Source organism: Vicugna pacos, unplaced genomic scaffold, assembly GCF_048564905.1.
Source record: "Vicugna pacos unplaced genomic scaffold, VicPac4 scaffold_20, whole genome shotgun sequence".
NCBI classification, from domain to species: Eukaryota; Metazoa; Chordata; class Mammalia; order Artiodactyla; family Camelidae; genus Vicugna; species Vicugna pacos.
In genome coordinates, this window is record NW_027328741.1 from 77,599,894 (window position 1) to 77,624,968 (window position 25,075).

At 47.5% G+C, this 25,075-nt stretch overlaps 3 long non-coding RNA genes across 3 annotated transcripts; all 3 read right to left on the minus strand.

Moving 5' to 3' along the window:
- Positions 1-162: 162 nt before the first annotated feature.
- On the minus strand, positions 163-11,159 carry LOC140694038 (uncharacterized). The gene is made up of 3 exons (XR_012069780.1): positions 10,883-11,159; positions 3,459-3,618; positions 163-387 (listed from the first exon to the last, which is right to left on the minus strand). It is a non-coding gene; the product is annotated as an uncharacterized lncRNA (long non-coding RNA).
- An 11-nt stretch (positions 11,160-11,170) lies between these two features.
- Positions 11,171-14,912, minus strand: LOC140694041 (uncharacterized). Its single transcript, XR_012069783.1, has 3 exons — positions 14,708-14,912; positions 12,830-12,939; positions 11,171-11,435 (listed from the first exon to the last, which is right to left on the minus strand). It is a non-coding gene; the product is annotated as an uncharacterized lncRNA (long non-coding RNA).
- A 707-nt stretch (positions 14,913-15,619) lies between these two features.
- LOC140694036 (uncharacterized) lies at positions 15,620-18,200 on the minus strand. Its single transcript, XR_012069778.1, has 3 exons — positions 17,943-18,200; positions 16,096-16,224; positions 15,620-15,752 (listed from the first exon to the last, which is right to left on the minus strand). It is a non-coding gene; the product is annotated as an uncharacterized lncRNA (long non-coding RNA).
- Between the last annotated feature and the right edge of the window lie 6,875 nt (positions 18,201-25,075).

Sequence of the window (25,075 nt, forward strand, 5' to 3'; positions counted from 1 at the left end):
GGCCCGAGCAATCCAGCTGAACACACGCTGACTGGCGCCCTGGGGGGCTGTGACACGCCGACCGCCCTCCCGCAGCCGCCTCACCCCTTTCCCGATATCCCCTCACCTTGCAATTCCACAGCCAGAGGCCCCGGCCCCAGGCAGTAGCCGAAGGCCTACAGGGCGACAGAGCTGAGAAGCCATTGGGGCCGATCCCCGGCTCGGAGCTGGAGCTTCCAACCCGCGGTCCAGCTGGCAGCAACTGCGCATGCGCAGGAGGGCCAGCGATCCGCTCTGGGTCCTGAGAGAGAAGGGGAACCGAGGGAGGGAGAATAGGGGAGGAGGAGGGGAGGCGGGGAAAAGTGGAGGGAGACACATGGACAGGAGGAGCAGAGGGAAGGCAGTTATCTGGATTTGGGAGGGGAGTAACAGAGATGGGGAGAAAGCGTTTTACCTCTTGTGGCACCCCGAAGGAGGCAGCAGTACTGCCTATACACCCTTCTCTTACCCGTCATTGCCCACAGCTCATATTTTACGTCCCTGGCCCAGCCCTCCAGCTAAGGTCTCTGCAGAAACCCTACGGGTATCATACCCGTTGCCCCCACAAGGAGCTAGGTTTACTGTTGCTCAGGGAACCAAGCACCCGCAGGTGTTGTTTCTCAGAACTACCTTGGGAAGAGTACATATTCCCCTTTTACACGCTGGGAAACAGGCAGGCACGATCTCTGCCTTAGCTCCACTGTCCCAAATGTTGGGCTGGCAGGGAGCGGGAGGTAAAATGTCAGAGCCCCAGAAGGAGCAGACTGCCTGAGTGTTGGTGTAGAGTCCCCATCCCTCCTGGGTAAATCACACCCCAACCTCGGGGAATAATCAAGGGCTCACCGTAGGCCCCTGTGTGTGGGAGAGCTGCCCTCAGTCCCAGTGTCCAACTTGCTAGGAAGGTAGAAGTGTTATTGAGTCCAAATTCATTCTCCTCAGTGCAGGACAGGCCAGTAAGTTGGGAGACCAAGTGTTGGGGCATGGAATAGCAAGTTTCTGTAGACCTAGATGGCAAACTAATGTTCTGGAAAACCATCTCCCCAAGTCAGAATTCAGGCTGCTTTCCTATGTGCTTGGTTTTTGCAAACTTCTTGGTGTAGGAATTCCTTCTTGTTAGAATCCTTTGTTCTTGCAGCTATCTCCCTGGGTCAGATCCCTGTAAACCTCCAACAAAACAAACGTTATTTTCTATTCTGCAACGTGTTATCTTTATATGATTGGAAAAGTGTTAAATACCCTTAAAGGTCAGAGCCTTCAGAATAGGCTCTCCTGTATATTTTAGGCTCTAGGCAACATTGTTTTATAAGCAAGAAGAAGCCTAGGAGACAGAGCACAGGGTTAAAGTCAAAGGAACAGATCTAATATGGAGTCAGATTTCTTCTTTTCTATTACTGTGGCAGAAGCCACTTGAGGATTTAAATCCCTTTAAGTTAAAAATAAGTAAAACTTTAAAGGAATTTACATACATTGGTGGGAACTTGCATAGCATATCTGGAAAAGCACACAAAGGATTGTAAATATTGGCATCTCCAGGGAGGCGTGTAAGAACAGAGGATGAGGGAAAACTTCTTTCACTTGAGTATTTTTTGCTCTGTTTGAATTTTTTTAACCATATGCATATATTTCTTTTTCAGTTAAAAAAATGTGTAATGGAGCAAAGGAGTAACTAGTTCAGCAAATACAGCAGCCATAGACTCACTGAGTCATCATTTTCGATTTAAGCCAGGAAGCATTGATTGTCTCTCTCCTATGTGCCCAGTGCTGTTTTAGAACTTTTTTATATATTTTTTTTATAAAATAATAACATGCTATCCCTCACCCCTACTCAGGGCTGGTGGGAAACCAACTGAGTTTTTATTGAGTTGTTTTCCAAAGAGTAGAGATGAGTTATAAACAGAACACAACTTCAGGGCAAAACAGGCGGACTGGTTTTCCAGCAGGCCAGATAGCGATGACGGGTTTTCAATAGAGGCGCACAGAGGCTGAGAAAGAAAGCCTCCAGGACCCTACAGAAAGCTGCCCACAGTGCCTTCTCCATGGCACTACTGAAATAGGAAAGAACAAATCTGACTCCATATTAGATCTGTTCCTTTGACTTTAAACCTGTGCCCTGTTTCCTAGGCTTAGTCTTGCTGTTTCTGCACCTTTTGTGAAACAATGTTGCCTAGATCCTGAAATATACAGGAGACCCTATTCTCAAGGCTCTGACTTTGAAGGATATTATCACTTTTCTATTCGTATAAAGATAACAAGATACAGAATAGAAAATAACATTTGCTTGTTGGAGGTTTACACGGATCTGACCCAGGTGAAGAGCTGCAAGAACAAAGGATTCTAACAACAAAGAATTCATACACCAAGTTTGCAACAACCAAGCATTCCCGCTTCCCCTTTTTAATATAAGAAGAGCCTGAATTCTGACTTGGGATGATGGTTCTCCAGGACATTGGTCTACCATCTTCTCCGCTGGCTTTACAAATTAAAGCCGCTATTTCTTGCCCCAAATCCTTGTCTCCTGATGAGTTGGCCTATAATGCACGAGTAGAACAAGCGTGGACTCGGAAACACAAATATACATTGAAAGTACGCATTTGGTATATTAAATGACCTGCTTCCACTCGTATTCCTGAGGTTTTCTTCTCTTGACCACTCCTACTATATTTATGAAAAACCTGTCATGTGGACACATTTCCTTCTCTAGCCACTACCCTTCCATGTAAAAACTGATGCCAAGAAGGCAATGGAAGTTGCTAGAAGGTATTACCTGGCCAAAAAACAGCAGAAGTGGGTTCTGGCTGATGTTCAGGAGCAGGCCGCGGCACCTGACAAGATGTCATAAGTACGGATAGACAGCTGGGCACCAAAGGAGAAGCTTCTAAACTTCCATGAGGGACTTGGATAGGAAGGAACAGTCCCAGACTATAGCTCTGATCCCACCACGAGCTTCCTGGGCAAGGCTGGGCAAGTCATTTAAATTCTCTAGACCCGTGCTGTCCAACACGGGAGCCACCAGCCACATGCAGGATTATGATGTTATTCTGTAGCCAGACAGAATTATAAATAAACACTTTATTGCAAAGGGTCAGCAGGTATAATATTTAAAAACATTATTGGTTATCTTGCCCTAACAAGTTATTTTTGTATGTCTAGCTTTCTGTGGGTTGTAATGCCTGCGACTAATGTTTCCCTTACAGTGAGGTATTTTGAAATTATAAGTTACTGGACACAGTACACTCATATCACAGTTGAAAAAAACTGATTAAATAAGCAAGGTGATCTGACTTAGTAGTTATGAGCAGGGGCTCTGGGGCCAGCCTGCATAAGTATTAATTCTCACTCTCCCTCCAGGGAGTTCTGTGTGAATCTTGGACAAATTATTGTTGCTGTTGTTGTTGTTGTTGTCGTTGTCATTGTTATTATTTGTGCCTCTTTTTCCTTACCTTTTAAATAGCGAGGAAAATGTAGACTCTATCCCCTACAGTGTTGGCAGGATTAAATGAGTAAACGTCTGTGCTGCCCACTTCCCTGGGTTTCAGCATTCTCCAGGCAATCAGTGCAAAACGCAGTGGCATTCTCCACTGTCTTCGTCAGTCTGGGATTCTGTAACAAATTACCGTGGGTCGGGTGGCTTAAACAACCAGCATATTCCTTATGGTTTGGAGGCTGAGGCTTTCAAGGTCAATGTATCTGGGAGAGGATTGCCAGCTCGAAGATGGCTGTCTTCCCACTATCTTCATGGCCCAGAGAGGAGAGAGAAGCAAGCACTTTGGGGCCCTGTATAAGAACACTAATACCATTCATGAGGGCTCTACTCTCATGACCTCATTTTATCCCACTAATCACCTCCCAAAGGCCCCGCATCCCTATATCATCACCCTGGGAGATGAGGTTTCGACATATGGATTTTGAGGGGATGCATTCAGTCCACACATCGGCTAACTCTCCCAAACATGCAGTCATCAAACCTGTAGCTAATTTCAAAATAATGTTTATATCTCTCTGCCCATTTCCATTCCTACATCTACTAACACTGAAGCCCTGCTACATTTTATTTCTTATTTTCCTTGTGAGGTTTAATTGATTCCTCTAACTCCAAGGATTCGCTCACTCCAGTCTGCTTGACAGCCCTGCCAGTTAGGTCTTCCTTAAAACACCTTCCCACTTCACCTGGTTGTTTTTTAGGTGTAAATGTCAGAATTCTCTCCACACCCCATCCTAGACCTTTAATCCCTTACACTACCGCTCACTATGTTATTTTCCTATTACCACTGTAACAAATTCCCATAAGCTTAATAGCTTAAACCAGCACAGACTTATCAGCTTATGGCTGTGGATGTCAGAGATCCAACACAGTCCTCATTGGGATAAATTCAAGAAACCAGCAGGGTTCCTTCCTTCTAGAGGGTCTAGAAGAGAATGTTTCCTTTTTTTTTTTCCAGTTTACAGAGGTCACCCACCTTCCTTAGCTTGTGCCCCTCAACTTCCTCCATTTTCATGGTCAGCAGCCTTTCTGAACATTGCTCCATCGCTACACCTCCCTCTGATTTTAAACTCAGCTGGGAAATATCCTCCATTTTAAGGACCCCTGTGATTACATTCAGCCCACCTGGACAATCCAGACTACTCACCCTATTGTCTCATCTCAGGATCCCCTTGTCCCATCCCACTCAGGCAGTATGTATGTGGCTGTGACATTCACCTTGTGTAACATTTCCTCATGAGCAATTTATGGTTCAAGGCACTTATAAGTGACTTTTTGTTTTTCTTCCTTATCCTTTCTACATTCAGTTTTTCTGGTGAGATTATATGAATCCTTTTTATTTGTGCCCCTGCACTAATCTATAATAATGTATCATGGGTTTAAAGGCTAACTAATAGACAATTTAGGAGACAGAAATCCTCTAAGATTTTTAATCCTAAAATATCTGTCATCCCTTTTGCCATGTACAGTAACATGTCACAGGTGGCTACCCTGTGGCCGGGGAGGGACATGATTCTGCCATCACACTCCCCTCATTCTCACCAATGTGCTGATCAACTAACCAAGGATCTATGCTCTCCAATTCACTCACTTCCTCCTCCTTTCCATTGACTATCCTGTTCCCACCGCTTCCTTCATTCACCACATCAGGATTTCATGACCACATTCTCCCCTAAATGAAATGGGTATCTTGCATCTAATGTCTGACAGCTGTTCTTATTGTATATGCACACACTGACCTACACATAATCCCGTCCATCTCTTTATTTTCCTAGAATCTTCCAGAAGAATCAGTTCCATGATGATGATGATGATACTGACAATGATGACAGGGGCCTCTCAAGGATTCTGATAAAGAGGGAATCGATAAAGGGAGGGAATCATTGCAAAATTGCCCCAGAAACAGGCTTAAAGGTAAATAACTCTTATAGTGTTTAATGAAATTGACTAATATTTAACTATTTTTAAGACTTTATATCACTGAATTTAAAATTTTAACGGGAATTTTCATTCACCACTAACCAAGATTCAACTCTGGGACCAAAATCTAAGGATTTCTGTCTTCTAAAAAATTGTCCACTAGCCTTTTAAACACGTGATCCTTTTAAATAGTTTAGTGCTGGGCTGAAAATAAGCAGGATTCATATAATCTCACGAGACACAGTGAATGTGGAAAGACTAAGAAATAAAAACAAAAAGCCATTCATAACGTCTTGAACTTTACGTTGCTCACAGGAGAAAATGTTTGCCAATGTGTGTGTCACATCAACATGACGACTGAGTGGGATGGGGAAGCTGATCTTCCTCATCAGTCATTTATGCTGATTTGTTAGATGCCAAAACAGTTTCCTCATTGAAATTGCTTCTAACAAGTATGGAAGAATTTAGGTTCTACCAAAAGCAGGCTAAACATTTTCCCCTGCTTTCAGGTCTCTGGACTGAATGTCCCCACAAGAAGGACATGATTATGTTTCATAGGGAAGTCTTCCTGAGAAGCAACAGGCTTTTCTAGGGCAGAACTGCAGGGCCCCCCATGGAGGGCTGGAGGAGGTCTAGAGGGGACACTGGAAAAACAGCAGGAGTGAATTCAGATACTGCTGCTCAGGTCGCCAAAGACAGCATTGCTATCTCTAAGGATATGACATTCTCCCAAATTTTCCATGAGTGAAGGAGCCTGTGAACACTAAGCAGGTTGTTAAGACACAGCAGCACATAATTTGCGTGACAACACAATTAGAGTATGATTTGATATTTGGAAAATAACTAGCCCATTGTTCTTTGAAACTGCAGCAGTAGCAATAGAAATAAAAAAGACTGAGCCGTCTTGGAGACAACAATCAATAAACAATTCTAAATCTGCAGAATTCCTTGACAATATTCAAGCAATGAGCTAGATGTGTGCTGCAGATACCTCTTACTGCAGGGCTCACTCCTGCAAAGCATAGAACTAGTTTCTCAGCACACAGAGGGAACCAAGTCAAGATTCCTAATCTTTTGAGATTTACTAAATGGCTGGAAAGATCAGACAAGTACATACAGGCAAATATGATTAAATGTAATCAAATAATATCAAATGTGATTTGAGCACAGACGAAAGAGAAATTCCTTTCACCTGGGATCTAGAGAGACTTCTTCAGAAAATGTGGCTTTGGAGACGGCCAAAGACATGGGTGGAATTTTGGCAGAACAGGATGTAAGGAATTTAAAAACTTATTCTATAATTCATATAAAAATTCAAAGGATCCCAAAAATCCAAAACAACTTTGAACAAGAAAAACAAAGTTGGAAGACTTGCACTATCTGATTTTCAAACTTTTTTTTATAAAGCTACAGTAATCAGAAATTATGGTGTTGGTGTAAAACAGGAAAATAGAAAAATGGAACACAATAGAATGTTCAGAACTAAACCAAGACTTATACAGACAATTGATTCTCAAAAAGGATGCTGTGGAGAAAGGATCTTTTCAGCATGTATTGCTGGAACAATTAGATGGTGATACGCAAAAAAAAAAATGAACTTTGATCCACACCTCACAAAATATACAAAATTTACCTCAAAATGGATCATAGATCTTAATAGGAAATCTAAAACTATAAAACAGCTAGGAGAACAAGCATAGGCTTAAGCTTTATGGCCTTGGGTTTGGCAAATTTTTCTTTTCTATGACACCAAAAGTATCATCTATTTTAAAAAGAAAATGATAGAGTGAACTTTATGAACATGAAGACTCTTCAATGCTCTTCTAAACACTGCTAAGCAAATGAAAAGACAAGCCATAGACAGAAGCTATTTGCAGATCATATATCTGATAATGGTCTCTCTTTGTATCTGATCCAGAATAAAGAGGTCTCAAAATTCAATAATAATTCAAACACCTGAATGAATGAGGCCAGAAAACACACTTCAGTAAAGATATCCAGATGGATAATAAGCATATGAAAAGATGCTGATTAAAGGTGTCATTAGTCATTAGAGAAATACTTTTAAAAACCACAGTGAGATACTAGTTCACATACATACTAGAATGAATACAGTTAGAAAGACTGACCTTTCAAGGTGCTGGCAAGGAAGTAGAGCAACCAGAACTGATACACACCACGAGGAATTTACAATAGTACAACCATTTTGGAAAAGTCTTTAACAGATTCTTTTAAAAAGGTAACCACCTATGTACCATATAATCCAGACATTCCTCATCTGGTGCTTTAGAAAGGAAAAGCATATGTCCATACAAAGACTTGTAACCAAATATTCACTGCTATTTTATTTATAATAGCACAAGTTGTAAATAACCCATGCATCCATCAAGAAGTAAATGCAGAAAGAAATGATAGTCTATACAAACACTGCTCACAATAAACTCTTCAGTAAAAACTCAGCACTAAACAATACTCTACTATAAGACAAATAAGCTATTAATACAGCAACACAGATGATTCTCAAAATAATTACACTGAATGAAAGAAGTCAGACAACATAGAGTAAATACTGCATGAATCCATTCATATAAGGATCTTGAAAATGCAAACCAATATGTTGTGATAGAAAGCAGATCAATGGTTCCCAGGGGAAGAGACGGGGAGGGAGGGAGGGACAACAAAAGTCAGGAGAGAAGCTTTGTGGGTGATGGGTATGTTCACTGTCTTGAGTGTGGTCATGGTTCCTTGGGGATATACTTACGTCAAAACATATTAAGCTGTACACTTTAAACGTGTGAAAATTATTTTGCCAAGTATAACTCAAAGCTGTTTTAAGAAAAAAGGCACTTTAGTCCTGATCCACCTCAGCGCCTGATTGGAGTGACATGATCAGTCCCTCACACTGTCTGCCTAACGGGAAGGTAGAAAAGCTCTCACGGAAGATAACATGGATTTTTCATTTGCAATGTCTGCCATGTAATAAAGAATTTCTAGACATGCAACATGTCCAGACTATATGACAGATAACATGAGAATAAGGAGCATTAGACAAAGGATGCAAACCCCAGGTGATGTAGGCATCAGAGTTACCAATAAAGGCTATAAAATACTTTTAATATATTCAAGAAAGTAAGGAAATGATGGGAGAATAGATAACAGGGTAGAGACTTTCACCAGAGAAATATACTGGAATGTATTTTTAGGAAAAATCAAACTGATACTCTAGAACTGAAGCTTTCAGCTCTGGAAACAGGTAAACAGAGCTAATTAGGATCCCTTTTAAGTAAAACTTTCAGTAATTCTGGGTAAAATATAACAACAAATTAACACAGAGCTAACTATGGAGATAGAAGTTCCCTGATGACAATACAAAGAGGACAATTAAAGCCCAGAGTGGTCATCTTGTGAGCTGATGCCACCGCACCCTGGAGGGAAGGGGTTTTCATCTGCACATAAATAAGGATACAATGTCCATGTAGGAAAAAGTGTCCATACCAGATGTAGAAGACTCTTCCTCTATATCTATATAGTCAGAGACAGAGATGTAAAGTGGCAGCAGAGGTCACAGTGACACAGGGCCCTGGGCAAAGGAGTGTGAGCACCTCTGCAAGCTGGGAAAGGTAGGATGACGAATCCCTCCCAAGAGCCTCGGTGTGGAACTTAGCCTTGGCCACTCGTTGGTTTTAGCCCACTGACATTGACTTTGCACTACTGCACCCTAGAACAGTGAGAAGATGAATGTGTATTGCTTTAAGCCACTGAGTCTGTGCTCCTTTGTTACAACAGCAATAGGAAAGGAACTCAGGAACCAATATGAACTTGAACCACAGGCTGCCTGCTGTGCTGGCTGGAAGTCCTTTGTCTCTGATCCTGGGGGAGTGTCCTGTCCTCTGGCAGCATCCACAAACTACCTCATGCTAACTTGGCAGTTTGCAGAGGGTTAAATCTTATCCCTGCACAGTTCTTGATATTTAGTTAATAAAAATGATGGTGTCATCATGGGTATTTTTCCATCTTTTAAATACCCTTCAGTCTTCTAATAAAGCTACTTCTAATTAAGAGACCGTGTAAATAGTTTTCAATCTTCATAATAAATAACTGTGGTTTTATCTGGTTACTTAAATTATGAATAATAATGTTCACATTTGTAAAAGTTATTAAAATCAACATTGTTTAATGAAAATATCATTTCTTTTCGCATGAACATGTATTAACTACAAGAAATGTTCCATGCTTTCTTCTACGATTTACTGTTAGAGCCTTAAAGAATAATATTTTCCTCAAAAGATATTACGGCAAAGGGATTTCTTTTGGTGGAACTGTTCTGGCATCAAATCTGGTGCATGTCTCAGGCCACTGGCAACATAGAGATGATAGAAATTAGGAGGCATTATAAACACAGAATCATTTTTAAAGGAATTAAAAAAACTGGATGTGTGTAAACAAAGAATCAGAGAATATTCTGGTGAAATAAATGTATTTTTCAGCTTAAGCAAGACATGGGGTGAATAAATCTGAATTGAAAAAACCACCCAGAGATTAGCAGCGAGTCATGCATGCAGTGTGAATGATCAAAACCAAGTTGTTTCCAAACCAGTGTGCAGGCTTGATGCCTTCATGAATCAAATCTGTGTGGCACCAGGCCACCTCGAATACATGTTGATGAGGTATTTATAAGCCCTTCACCATCCCAAATCAAAGCCCACGCACGAGCCACAAGACCATCACCTACACATTTGGAAAACACACAACATGGTGAATAGCACTTTTCTTGTTCAGTAGCCGGTGGCAGCGAACTGTGAGCAGACAGAGATACAGGGACACAGAGGCACCTCCCCTCACTCAGCTGATAAACTTCCGTGCATCCCTGGGGACAGGATTGTCATAAAATGCACCATGGATTGATCCTCCTCCTAGGAAAGGAACCGTAGTGCTGTCATTAGGTTTGAGCATGGGTGGGTGGAGGATCTCAGAAGAGTTGTTTCAGCACACCAATAGAATTCTTGGCCACCGTGACCACGAAAGACAAGTCCCCTGCCATCCCGGTAGGCACTTGGGCTCCTGACAGAAGCTGGGCTCAGTAAAGGGTTGAGTAGAAGGCACAGACCTGAGGGATGCCCCAGCAATAGGCAGGAGGTAGGGCCTGGTTTATACTGCTCTGGGTGTATCCCAGACTCATCCGAATACGAAATCAGAAATTTGCAAAACAGCAGAGCTGGGGTGGATCATCTACTCCAGACTCCTCACCTTACAGTTAAAAGGGTGGCAACCCTGACAGGCAAAGCAACGTGCTAAAGGCAGAGCGTGGAAGTCGCAGTGCCAGATGAAACGCAGCGTGCAACCCCCGTTCAAGGCCGCTGACTCTGACGACGGGGCCAAGGTTTCCAATGAGGAGAATAAGACAGTGTAAATACTTTGTTCCCCCTAAAACCCCAAATGTTTTTTAAAGGCACAAAAACTCACCTTAACTAGATCTCTTCTGAGGGGGCTCTCTTCTGCTTCTTCGTCTTTCTGTCTCCATTTCCCTCTCTCAGACACAAACACATTCAGTTTTGTGAAAGGGGACTTCCTTCCATACAAAGACAGACTTCACATCTTCAGAAAGATACCTGAGAAAGCACGTTTCTCAATTCAAGTCTTTGTGTGAGTTCTGGGCAACTGGCTTATTTTCTAGAACAATCGGTAGTTACAAAATCAGGAAATCATCTTCCACAAAGGCAGAGTTCTGGTCCGTGTTGATAAAGTTGGGGATGTCACATTTCATGAGTCTGTTCGGCTCCTCCTCTGGCCACCTGCTGCATCTGATGGCTTCCTGGAGCCGAATAACACTGTAAAGGGCTATGGTAGGGATACCAGCTTTGGCCTTGTCCAAGTGGTCCACTTCATTGATGTAGCAGTGAAAGAGGGACCTAGATTCGTCATTGCACTGCCAGAGAACACCTTGGGCAGCAGCGGCCTTCCAAAGTCTGACACAAAGCTGTTGAGTCTAAATCTCTTCTTGGGAGACTCTGCATTGCTACAAAGAAAACCAAAATAAAATATCGTTCACAGTGTAGCTCGGTGACCTGAAGAATCATAGTTTTTGCCATCTACTGAGAGTAAATCCCTACACAGAGCATGCTGACATGCACTGGAATTGAAAGACATCACTTCTGAACACATACAATTAAACCCAAGGCAAAAGTCTAAAGTGAGGGCCCATGGACCATCCTAAAAAGACATCGTTCCCTGAGAATCCTCAATATTGGTGCCTCGCACACCAGTGTTTCTCCGTGGGACACTCAGATCTCTTCATCAGGATTCGTTAAAGTGCTTCTTAAAATGCAGAATTCTGGGGTGCACACCCTCAGAGTCTCCAGAGGTAGCGACTGGTAGTCTGTATTTTCATAGCCACCAGGATAACTAAACATGCTCAGGTTTAGCACCGCAGTCTACATCGGGTCACCTGAGCATCGACAATTCTGTCTCACGGGATGGGGGGTGCCATGTGTGTCAGGGTGCTGTCCTACCCATGTGTCTCCCCTGATTCTCAGAACTGACAGTGCTGCCCCATTGGGCACGAAATACCACCGTTCACAATGCATACGCAGGGCGCCCGACTGAAAAACAATCAGTGATAGGAGAGGGGACAAAACTCAGCTTCCTGTTACCTTGTTTCACTTACTGTGGGACGAGTGATCAATTCAAGGGTAATAAATCAGTGAATGAGTGAATAACATGACTCGCGTTAGTCCCACGAGTGCCTGGAAGAGCAAGCCTGGGCACATTGAGAACCATAACAGCCCATCTACTTAAATGTCATCCTCCACAGATCTATGTAAAGGTTACTTCCACCCAGGCAGTGACTCCAGAAGGGCAAGAATCATGTATGAACACACTCTCAAATCCAGAACAGAACCTGACAACAATTAGGCTCTGGAGTCTGTGTTTAGCGAGTGTGGAATCTCAGTGATTCCAGCTCTTACACCTTGCCTTCCCATCCCACCACACACGATATGGCCCTTATGTCCAGTTCTCCCGGGGCTGGGGCCACGGAACCCATTTATAGGACTGGAAGAATCTGATCATTTAAACCATCCCCCAGATTATCATCAAGAGTCACCTGCATTTCAGGGATCAGTAATCCCAGAAGCTTTGCAGTTCAGGCAGCTGAGGGATTTTTATATCAGCTCTGTCTTCTACTGTGACTGCCTGGGTGACATCAGACAAGGAATTCTGAAAAGCCTGAACTTTTCCTTTCAGGAATAATCTAATTAACAAATCTCGTTGACCACTCAACAAATGTGATGTGAAGATCAATGATTTACACAGGAGTACAACATTCACTAGGTCGTGGATTTAGAATCAGAGGAAAATCATTTTAGAAAGATTGACAGAATGTAGCTTTAATGCGAATTTAAGTATTCTTACCTTTCAGTAAATCATCTTCCCCTACTTATCACTTCACCCAAGTTTAAAAGATGTCTGAGAACAGGGATGAGTGTGCCAGCAATCTGAGACCCAATAACCTAAAATGTCACCTAGGAAAAAGAGGGGAGTAACACATTTTTAAAAAGCATGGTGAGGATGGCGGGGCCATCCCCAACCCCAGACTAAGAAGCTCTGAGTAATAGCTTTCCTGCCTGCCTGGGGCATCAGCTGATGTGAAAATCCACCCAGAAACCTCACTATCCAGCAGCTCTTCCATAACACAGGCTACACTTTCTCAGAATTAAGAATTGCGTCCAGTAACCACTTCGCTGAAGAATAAAGACAAAGGAGAACAAGAGAGTTCTGCCCCTCCCAAGGGAGAGCCCAGACCTCGGGCTGCATGCACTGCGCCCACCTCCCTGGAGAAGAATAAACTGGAGAAGGGCGTTCTGCGAAACTGGGGCAGCAAAGGTTGAGATGGGAACAAATTGACCAGCTGGCCAGGGACAGCCCCCTCCGTCGCTGCCTTGGCGGCTGCCTCAGCCCTCTCAGCCCATCCTGCCCACCTCCGGTGGCTAAGCTGTCAGGGAAATTGCTTTGCGACCTGGAGCAACAGAGGCTGCCCTCAGGCCAATCTGCGGAAAAGATGGGAGCTAAACCCCCAGCTCCCGAGCGGCAGGCTCCATACCCCCGCCAACACCCCGACGCCCCCGCACCCTACCGCAACCCCGGGGAAATATGACCCGGAGAAGTGTGACCTGGGAACGAGGGGCAGCAGAGGCCGCCCCCACGTCAGGCCTGCAGAGAGATTGGAGCTTATCCTCCAGCTCTCCATGGGCAGCCCCTGTCCTCTCCACCTCCTGATCTCACCGCGCCCACCTTCCAGGAGCAATCAGACCAGGTGTGGGGTGTCAGGCGAATCTTGCGCCAGAGAGGACGTCCCCAGGCCAGGTCAGGGGAGAGGAGAAGAAGTGGCCCCATTAGGCGGGGCAGCCGGCCGTCGCAACTGCCTCTGCCCCTCGACCACATCGGGCCCGTCTCCCAGGAGCAAGCTGACCTGGAGACGGGCATCCGGCTTCTTGGGCAGCAGAGGACGCCCCCAGGATTGGTCGCGGGGAAGAGGAGAGCAAATTGACAGACTCCGCGCTGCAGGTCTTCTACCCCCGCCATCGCCAGCCCCGCACCTTAACGGCACCGCCCAGGGCGCCCCTCCCCCAGCAGGCTGAGTAGGACAGGTGCGTCTGGTGACCTGGGGCAGGAGAGGCCACTCCCACACCAGGCCATCGGGGAGACGGGAGCCAATCCACCAGCTCCCCAAGGCAGCCCCTACCCCCGCAGCAGCCACCACTCTTGCCCATGACCTCACAGTGGCCTTCTCTAGGGAGCAGGCTGACCTGGAGATGGACGTCCGACGAACTTGGGACAACAGGGACCGCCCCCAGGGCAAACCATGGGGGGAAGTGGGAGCAAATGGACAAGTTCCATGGGAAAACCTGCCGCTGCTGCCACCACTCCCAAAGTACCAAGTCCAACTCCCGGGGTCAGGCCGACTAGGATACACGCGTCTCATAACACAGGGCAACAGCGACCGCCCCCAGGACAAGACGCGGGGAAGATGGGAGCAAATGGGCCGCTCCCCCGCTGCAGGCCCCCGACCACCGCCAACCCTGCACCCTGACTACCCTGCCTCCCGCCCCCAGCAGGCAAAGTGGGACAGGGGTGTCCGGGGACCTGGAGCAGCAGAGGCCACCTTCAGGCCACGCGGTGCAGACATGGAGCTAATCCACAATCTCCTCCGGGGCAGCCTCCCTATGCCTGCAGCCACCACCTTACCAGCCCCCTGACCGCACCGCACCCATCTCCCAGGAGCAAGCTCACCTGGAGTCGGACCTCAGGCAAATCTCCGGCGGCAGACGTCGCCCCCAAGCCAGGCCGTGGGGGAGAGAAGAAATGGAGCAACTCCCTGGAACACATCCCCTGCCCCTGCCGCCTCCGCCGCCGCCTCCCAGGAGCAAGTTCATCTGGAGACCCGCGTCCCGCCTCTAGGGCAGCAGAAGCCGCCCCTGGCTCCGCCTCCGGGGAGAGCGGAGCGAATTGATCGGCTCCTCCGCGGCAGCCTCCCTCCCCCCGTGGGTCCCGCACCTTAACGGCCCCGCCCCCACTCCGCACTCAGCAAGCTGAGTGGGACAGGAGTGTCCGGCGACCTGGGGAAGAAGAGGCCGCTCCCAGGCCCAGCAGCCGGGACAAGGCAGCTATTCCACCCGTTCGCCAGGGGTAGACCCGCTCCGCCCCTCTGCCGCTGCCACCGCCCTCTGACCTAACCGCCCCACCTCCCAGGAGCAAGCTTACCTGGAGTCCAACATCTGGCGAATCTCCGCCGGCCAAGCCCCACCCCAGGCCAGGCTGCAGGGAAGAGAAGAAATCGACCGGCTTGCCCGGGCAGCCTCCCAACCGCCACCGCCGCCGCCGCCGCCCCAAAGCATTGCAATAGCCTCCCGGGGTCAGGCTAACTGCAAGGATGTGAACTTGCCTTCTAATCCTGGCCACGTCCCTGAGCACTTCCCTGCATCCCTACACTCCCTGCACCTCTGAACCCCTGCTACACTCTGCAATTCTGCATCCCTCCACCCCCACATCCCCTGAAATGCCTGCGCCATCCACAGCCCCTGCACCCCTGTCACCAGTTACACTTTTGCACTGCTTACACTCCTGCACCCCTGCATGTCCCACACACCACCTCTTGGGCCTTTGGCAGAGTCTCTGCTGTTAGACCAATGCACAGTGACTCACTCTTTGCCAGTATATGATGTATCAGTGGACGTCAGGGGTTGCCTGCAGGAAGGTACATGTTCCCGGTCACTAGCCTGGGCCACTAGGGTGATCTCTGTGAGGTCACCCAGGACGGGTTCAGAGATGCTGTTCTCTGGGAAGAGAGGAGTTGAAACCGGTCTTGAGGGCAGAGCTGTGCTCACCAGGCCGTCCACGCTTCATGTTTTACACAGGGCTTCGGAGAAGTGAAATGGATCCGGCCAAGTAATACCGGCCTGCTGTGAGCCCACCTCAGTCCTGGGCTCTGAGTCAGACCGACTGGCTCCCTCAATCAGGGCCCAGTTTGGGCACCTGAATGGTCCCTTTGAGGCATCCCAACAGTTCTCAGGATGAAGTCTGGCTGCTTCCACCCCATGGCCCTCCCTCCTACTGTGCTGGCCTCAGGAAGGTTCCTTATATGGGGAAGAAGGCAGCCCACACCCTACCCCACCCCTCACCTTTCTCTAACCCAGGCTGGTGCTCTCTCTGCCCCTCAGAGTCTGGGAAGCCATCCCTCTTCAGTTATGTCCCTTCTGAGATGGACTTGCTTCCACTCAATTCTAGGCGAGGATGCACCATGGAATGCACTGGGTAAGAGAACCAAAATAAATAATTTCTTCTGTGAGGTTGTCTGTTTATCTACTGGGGCTGGGCTGTGTGTAGTTTGCTACAGCTATTGGTGTGAGAGGCTAAAACAGCCTGTGTGTCCTTGTTTTCATCTCCCCGCTGTCTTTGGGTTTTCCCTAGACACTCCTGAGACATTTACTTCTGTTAGTATTATTCCTATTATTACACACGGGCCCTACTGACATGGAGGTAAGGTGTTGGGGGAGCGGGACAGAGCAGGGCATCTGCAGTCCTGTGATTAGTTCTCATTGAGCCTGTGCCCTGAGCTGTGACCTCCACAAGTGTGTCTCTTTCCCCCCACCCCAATTTGGGTGACACAGAAGGGATTTCCCTTCTCCCAGGTTGGTTAGGCTCTGGTAAAATAATTTCTCATTAAAAAAACAAACAAAAAACAACTTCCCCCAATGAAACAGAATGTTCTGGGTGTATTTCAATACAGTTATTTTCTCCTATCCAGGCAGGAAGCATGAGGAGTTATCCTCTGACCTTCATTCTGAGAACAGGACATGGTCCTGGATGTAAAATACATGAAAAAGAACATGGGGCCCCTCTGACTGGCCCCCTGGACTTGTCACACTCTGATTTCCCCACACTGAGCCTCCTGCTGGCCTCAGGGAACTGTTAAATCTGCCTGCCCCCAGGGTTCTTACAAAAGCAGGTTCTGCCTTGGGAGCTGAGACTCTCCAAGCCTGCCCGCTGTTCCCTTTGCAACCTCTCTGATTTGGGAGCAGCTTTCCCCCTCAGTCTTCTGGGATCTAAGAAGAGCAGTGGGTTTGCAGCTCCCTCAGATCTGGTGTTATTTTCAGGACAGGAGGAAGAAATTCTGAGCTCCACACGAGCTGGACCAGAGGCTGGAATCCTCCCTTTCTCTGCCACCGTGCAATCAGTGGCTGTGGTTCTAGCCGAGTTTCTGAAGATGTGGACTTAAACACACATATCCCAGCCCCCACAGGAGCACACAGTCCCATAAATCCCCCTAGTTTCCACTGGTAACTATGGAGCCGATGGGGACACGGGTTTCGGGATCACAGAGGCCTGACTGCACGACTTGCTCCGTGGCCTATTTACGTGGTTGCTCCGGGCCTTGTCTGAAGTGGCTTGCTTACCACACCTGGTACGTGGGAAACACAAAATAAGTACTAGAACCTTCACTTTTTCTCCCTCCAGGGCCTTCAAACATAGAAAATAATAAGTGAACTCAGACAGCCTAGTCACTACAATGAGGTCCGTCCAGCCTGGCTCTCCTGAGTGATGGGCACTGACTTGCACCTTAACTCGGAACAGTAGGGGAACCGCCTTCCTCTAACTGGGCCTCTCCCCACACCAGGCACGCCCGCAGCTCAGACGGGGCCAGCTGCCCCACTGAGGTGTGTGCTGGTGGCTTCAGTGTGACCTGGCCCTGCTGGGACATGAACCTGCAGTGAGTGAGGTGGAGGGTCGGGTGGAGGGGGTCCCTTCTGGGGTGGCAGGGGGCCCGGTAGCACCCCTCCCAGCCTGGTGCCTGGGGCTCCCTAACACCTCCTACAGCTCCTGGGTTGGCTCCGGTCCTGGCCACTCCCAGTATCTTTTCATTATGTCCCTTTTCTGCTTTTATCAGCGAGAAGTGGCTTCTGTTGCTTGTTCAGTGAAACAGTACATCGGGAAACCAGAGTACTTCTAACATCAGTAAAATACCAACCTCGGTCAGCTCGCCGGGCAGACCGTGCAGCACAAAGGCCTGAACAGGGCTGTGCGAACGGCTTACGTGAAGGGTCCTCAGCATCTGTCTTCAGAGATACAGAAGCTGATGGTTCAGGTAAAACCTCAGGGTGGGATTGAGGAATCCAAAGCTGGTTGGTTTCAAAGGCTAATTGGTCAGACCAGACCCCTGAGCTGTGGTCAGAAGCCTGGCTCACCGTCACGCAGACTCAGCGTCCTAAGTGCCGGGTGGGGCCGGTGCTGTTCCCTTTGCAGGCTCTCATTGGGGATTCAGTGTAGCCCCTTAAATACAGCAGAAATTCCAGCCCCATTAGCCCCCACCCTGAGTGTTCCATGACACAAATCCCGGGAGTGTTTAATTTTCATCTTTGTTTAGGAGGATGAAGGTGGTTCAAGAGAAGACATAAATTCACACTTAGTGACACAAGGTCACAGCCAGTACTTCCTCCACGGAGAGCTATGTGCTCCCACAGTGGTGGCTGGGGGCTGGGCAGAGACCCTCTGCTGGTCCCAGAAGGACTCGCTCCTCTGGCCACAACTCATGGGTTGGACAGCAGATCCAGAGGGTGACAGAGCATCTTTCCTGGGAATTTGGAACTGACACATAGAAATCAAGTTCACTCATCTGGAGTTTGGCGGAGGGGAGGGGTGGTGGTTGGAAATCAAATGAAACCAGAGCATGAGAGAAACTTAGAAGTGAAAGAGCGAGAGACAGAGAGACTGAGCTTGTGAGAGCAAATAGTCAGAAAGAAGGCAAACAATCAGGGGACAGAGGAATTCCAGCTCCTGACTGTCTAGTCTGTCCCAGCCCATCAATGACCCCGCGAGATGTTTAATAACATTCCAGTTTTGCAGATTAGGAAACAGGCTGAAAGAGGTGGGGGCTGGGTTTGGGTGCACAGTTAATTCAATTGCCACTGGACCCCACACTTCCCATTGCCTGAAGGCACCCTAATCCTCACTGGGACCCCTGTGGTCCCCTGACAGCCCAGCACCCTGATCAAAGGGCCCCTGCGGGAGTGGGAACCCCTCTTGAGTGTGGAGAGTTCCCTGCCCCGAGATGCCATGCATCAGCAAGCTCCCGCTCACCCCAGGTTAACATCAGCCCAGCTGTACAGTCTCCCAACCCGCTTCCCTCCCTGCCAGGCACCCCCATCCTTACCACCGAGTGTACTGCAGGAATTCAGGCACAGTGATGCCCAAATCAACACGAGCCCACCGGCTATAGAAACAGCAGACTCCCAGCCCCACCTGGGTTGCGAGGGGACAGAAGGTGTCCTCAACTTTCATGTGTCTAAGACAATCTTCTTCAGCTGGAGGTTCTAGAGAAAAATAAAAGGTCCAAAACATAGTTCGGTGAGGAATTCCTCCAAGGACCTGACTCCAGTGTCTACAACCATGTGTACCTACCCCCGGAATTGGGGTGAAGGTGGATTATTGATCAGCACAACCCCTGGTGGCCCAGCTCCTTGGCTTGGCTACCCAGAGGGGGCTGGGGGAATGGGTAAGTCCAGGGCACTCAGGAAAAGCACAGAGGACCTGACCTCTCCCTTCTGCACTCGTAAACCCTTCCCCAAATCTCAAGGCATTGGACAGAGATCCGCCACAATAATGAGATGCTCCCATCTCTTCACTCACACCTGTCGGTTCACTTATATGCTGAGCATCCACTGGGTCCCAGGACAAGACACATAGAATGGCTGATGGGACAGGCTTGGTCCTTCCCCCTGGAACCTGTTTAATCTGATCAAAGAATGATCACTCATAAAGAGTTTCTCCAAATTATACAGAGACCAAAGACCAACTGCAGAGTGAACCAAATTTAAAAATATATATGAAAATCCCCCAGTCTCCCCGCCTAAGGTTAACAGCATAAAGCAAAAAATTCTTGCCTTTAATCACCAGGGAAGTTGTCACCCCCTCTCAGGTGGAAAGGAGAGTTATTCTTTGCGCACGTCACAGAAGTGCTCCATCAGATTGGACCAGGGCATCTACATTCATTCAGCAAATGTGTATAAGCTCCTACTACATACGGGAATCTCCTAACTAGACCGTTCCCAAGGCTCTCGGGCTTTATCAGTCAACAAAATAGACATGACTCCCCATCACTGGGGGCTCAGAATTTTAGCAGAGGAAACAGGCAGCATGTTGGGGTAGCAAGAGTTTGGATAAATTTTTAAAAAAGAGTGATATGAGCAAACTCGGGTGATGGCGGTGGGGTGGGAGGCAGGCAGGAGAGATTAAGGCAATCCTGGCAGATCTCACGGAGTAATGAACTTGAAGCAGAATAGATCCGGAGGAAGAAGGAAGAGCCGGAGCCAGAGGCCCCCAGAGTGAGGGGGTGAGTGTGGGCAGAGAGGCAGAGCACGCTGGGTCCTGAGGCCTTTGTGACGACTTTGGCTCCTAATGACATGGTGACCCGTTTAGTGAGTTTTGAGGGGAGGGGTGATGTAGTCCAACTTATGCTTTTGTGTTTGTGTTTTTTGGGGGGAGGTAATTTATTTATTTTAATGAATGTGCTGGTGATTGAACCCAGGATCTCAAGCATGCTAAGCATGCGCCCTACCACTGAGCAACACCCACCACCCCCAATGTATGTTTTTACAGGCTCCCTCTGACTCTGTGTGGATGAGAGATTGTAGGAAAGCAAAGATGGAAACAGAAGGCTATTGGTATCCAGGAAGGGCTGAAGGTGGCTCTTAGGAGGGCGGGGAGCAGAGAGCAGGTATTTAATTAAGACAGAATATCCAGAATTTTCTAACAAGCTGCATTTGCTGTCTGTGAGTGTAAAAGAAAGAGAGAGAAAGGACATGGTTCCAACATCTGGGCCTGGACAATGGGAGGGATGTCCTCTCCATCCACAGGGGATGGGAAAAGGTGGGGCTGAGCAGGTGGAAAGGGGCTGGTATCAGCTCAGTTCTTCAATGTCATGGTTAAGGGGTGTATTACATATTGCCACAGAAGTGCCTAATAGGTAGAGGAATCTGTTTTCTTTTTCTTTTTAACATCTAAAAAATATAATTTAAACATATTAATTGTATTATGTGAATGATTTGGGAATTTCGTTTCATGCCAAGTATATGTTATATATAGCCAAATGGAACATATATCAAAAAAGGGGAGAAATGAGGGCTTTCACATAAAGTGACTGTCCGTAACGTAGGTAAAATTTCAATAAAACCAGTCTTCAGGGCAAAAACCTCATCTCGGTGTTACATAAAAATAAATGAAAAACGACTATGTTCATGTACCATTATTTCATGTTACATAATAGCCCCAAACTAACACAGTGTTTAACTATGAGGCTTGTAGAAATACTATTCACTTTTTTCACATAAATACAGAAGTGCAGAAATGTTCTAAGGTAGAATTAGCATCTTAGTGGAAATAATACATATTTGAGCATTTTACATGATATATATGTACTGATTCAAAATTTGGAAAAGTAATTACATAGTAGAACATATGTATGAATGAGAAAGCAAGATGAATGAAAGGAAAAGAATGTGAGCCTCAGGGATAAAGGCTCAGATGGAAAGGGGAAATCAGGGAATTTTGGAGAAATCGAGAAATTGATGGCATGCCAATTTCCAAGGCTGGGTTGCTTCCACCAAAGGAATAGCAGAGAGAGAGAAGAGAGGCCCAGGAACCCACCCTGGGGAACACCCACAGTATATGTTTGGAAAAAACAGGAGACATTGGCAAAGGACCAGCCAGCAGGCCAAAAGCAGAAACACACATTGCGATCGGCTGGAGGTTGAGTGAAGCAGGAACACGGGGTAGGAGGGATGGAAGAGCTGGGTCAAATGCTGCCGAGGGGCCAAGCATGATGAGGAGTCAAAATTGACCACTATATTTAGCAACATGGAGTCACTGATGGCCTTGATGGGGCAGTTTCCATAGAGCGAGGGATCAGGCGAAAAGCCAGAGTGGGTGTAAAAGGGGATGGCTCAAGAGAAGATGCAGACAGTGAGTTTAAATAACTCCTTAAAGATTTGCTGCAAAGACACAGGGTGGCAATTGGTGGGGGTGAATTAGGGTCAAGGAGTGCTGTTTGTTTAAGAGGATGGACGTTTATATACTGATGGTGCCAACTAGCAGGAGAACAAAATAGATGAGGCAGTGAAAGAGAGGATGGTTTTGGGAGTGACAACCCAGAGAAGATGGGAGGGATGGGGCCTCGGGGACTTTTGGAGGAACTGGCTTTCGATGCCACTTTTAATAAGCGGTGGGGCACCGAGAGTGAGGTCACAGGCATCAGAAGGCGAGCGGATGTGCTGGGAGTTGCTTGTGAAATTTCTCTTCTGTTGGCTTGTTTGCTTGTTCAAAGTAGAAAACTAACCTTACCAGCTGAGGAACAAGGAGGAAGAAAGAGTTACTGGAGCCATGAGCAGAAGATAAGAAAGAGCCTTCCAGGGAGAATGGGACAGTAAAAAGGGCAGGGGGAGGCGGGGGAGTGCGCTCCCAGAAAGTTACATTTTCTCTTTGACGTCCCCAAATGTGTGATGTGTTATTACCCTTCCTGCTGTCTACAAAATAAAAATTAATTATGGTTCAGAGGAAATGCTATTTCATTCTAAGAGGCTGCCTCTTTCTCAGGAATGGTCATCTTAAACTGCAAATATTACAAACAATGTTGAAAAGATGAACCTGTGTACCTAAAATCCCCTATTTTCTATTAATCTGTTTACTACTTAGTTCCCCTATCAATAACACATAACAAATACTGCCATGATGGAGGTACATCGATGCTTAAAAGGAAATGAGATCTGTATCCTTTTGCTAAATTCCATGGCTTCCTTAATATGCAGTTCCACTTGGAATTTAGGAATGTCTGGTATAAGAAGTGAGAAACAGTTTGAGAAAATCCCGGCTCAGAATTATACATCACAAACACATCTCACAAGTATATACAGCCGTAAAAAAGTTTAAAAGCAAGACTCCGTAACTACTCTTAAAGACCTTTGCAAACCTGGGCCTGCCAGGATGTTTCCAAACTGGAAAGGAACTCCAATCTCTTGCCTGGTACCGGACCAGAGGCTGGCCAGCCTTTTCTGTAAAAGCGAGAGAGTAAATATTTTCAGTTTTGCAGATCATTTTGTTGTAACCATGCAGGTAGGCAATAAGAAAGCTAAGAGCACTGGGAAATAGGAAACAAACGGGCATGCCCACACTCTCCCTTCCACTCAGGGCAGCTTCTCTGTGGTGGGGAGCTTTGCCACAAACACTTGCTTCTTTTTTCCATTGGTTTCTTTGTTTCCACCTTACTGCTCGAGCTCAGAACTTCAGGTGGGCCTGGTCCTTCAGCATCCATGCAGAGAAGGCTGAGCGGGGTTGGGAACCCCACCTGATGGAGAAGAGAGATTACTGGGAGGGACATTGTGGAGGCCACCATGACACGAGACAATCACACCTTCCGGGGTGAAAGGGAACGAAGACAAGGGAAGGACACAGTAGTGGGACCCCTAGGTCGCCTGCCAGGCTTGTTCTCCCTCCACGGCAACCATGGGGGCCTGGGGGGTGTTGGGCTTCAGCTACGGTGATTAGGATGAAGGGACTCAATATAAAGGACCCTCCAACTCCTCACTAGGTTCCAAACGCAGCCCCTCTAATTCCACCCTCTGAGTTTCTGGAACTCTGCTGGAAGAATACATGAGCAGGCCAGAGCCAGAGCCCAAGCCAAACATGACAGGGGTCTCGTGGGGCTATAACCCCATGCTCAGTGGTCGGGGACTCCTTGCAAATCTGCAGAAATCCCTGTTCCACCTCATTCCTTGGAGAAACCCCAGATTTCCTCCTGCTCTGTCTGTTCTTCTCTTGAGGCTATTGTCCTGGAGGGATGCTGAGTCCTTGAACCTGGTCCTCCAAACGTACATAAGCAGCCTGTTCAATAAAACAAATTATACACTTTTTCACATTTGCCAGTTTTTTGATTCCAGAAAGGCTGTGGGACTCATTCTCACAGTCTCCTGTGCCCCCACCACATGGTGGCCCTCTGCTCATGTAAACACGATTTCCCACAACCGCACCCTGCCTCCCAGCTTGTCAGAGGGGAGTGTCCCACAAAGACACAGGTGTTTGTGAGGATCCTGTCCCCCAGCAGAAAGCCTGCTCCTGGAGCCACGGACAGGGATCTGGCCTCCTAAGCCGCTCAGCTCTAATTCAAAGCCTAAAGAGGGGGCCCCGAACATTGCTGAATGACTTTCTGAATCACCTGGACTGGAGGGGACTGATTTTCTTTCCAGGAATGGAGGTAGCGCAGCCTCCATTTTCAGGGCTGACCTTGACGATGGATCTAGTTCCCCCGACTGCACCGCAGGAAGGAGTGGCCCTTCCATCCCACAGGTTGGAGACCCAACCCAAGGGAGTACTGAAGCAGTGCATTGCTGCCAGGTCCAGCATCCCTGCAGAGTGGCCTCTGCCCTTGAATGACCCCCTTCCCAGGGCCTTTCTTGCCCGGACACCACCACACCCCAGGCTGTGCCAGAGCTCTGGGGCTCTGCGTGTCCAGGGCACACAGGTGGCACCTGAGCCAGGTGTCCCCTGGGCCTCAAGGGAGAGAGGTCTGCTTCTGCATCAGGGGAAGGTGACCCCACAAGGCTGGCAGGACACTCTCAATATGGACCTCCAGGAGCCCTGGGAGCAGTTTCCCTGCAGGTGTTAAGAGCCATCATCAGGAGGGCAGGCCCCTCTTTGTGCAGACCATCCAGCAGTGCTGGGCCCACGTGCTGACCTCAGAAATCTACATGCCCCAGGATACCCCAGGCAACCTCACAACTTCGTCACTTGGTGACCTGGGTACCACGAGCTCCTTGGCCATCCCATGAGGGTGGTCCTTGCAGGCATGGTCTCCAGGTTCTCCCGTTGAGAAATCCCCCTGGGTTTCTGTGGTCACAGAGCAGACACCAGAAGATTCTAGTCCTGCAGTGACCCCCACAGCAGTCAGCTCCCCTGTGCATGTCCAGGGACAAATGACAGCAATTTATTGCCAGGAACTGTGATGAACAAGGGGGTGGGATTCCATACTAAGTTCAGGATCCTGGTAACTCACTCTGCACCCCAAAAAGCTTCCATGAGAAATGTGTGTATTGGGATGTCTGTGCCCCTAGAAGA